Here is a 306-nt window from a genome sequence, read left to right as displayed (position 1 = left end):
TTTTTGTTGCAATAAACATGCTCACACATGGACTACATGCGTTAACACAAACGTCTGTGAATATTTTTATAGGGGAAATATCTTTCCATGCATGGAGACAAGCTCCTGCAAATACTTAGAGGGTAAAGTACTTTATAGGATAAAATATTTTGTAGGGGAAATTATAAAGTAAAATTTCATAGGGTAAAATCTCCTAGGAGTGAGACCACTGGGTGCATTTAAGATTGGGATAAATATAGTGAGGAACATAAACACCTAGAAAATAAATCGATACCACTCACGTCAAACAGGATTAAGACTACTAAA

Source organism: Fukomys damarensis, unplaced genomic scaffold (genome assembly GCF_012274545.1).
Source record: "Fukomys damarensis isolate Sample0158 unplaced genomic scaffold, DMR_v1.0_HiC HiC_scaffold_3, whole genome shotgun sequence".
In the NCBI taxonomy this organism is placed as follows: Eukaryota; Metazoa; Chordata; class Mammalia; order Rodentia; family Bathyergidae; genus Fukomys; species Fukomys damarensis.
Note: the sequence above shows the minus strand (reverse complement) of the source record.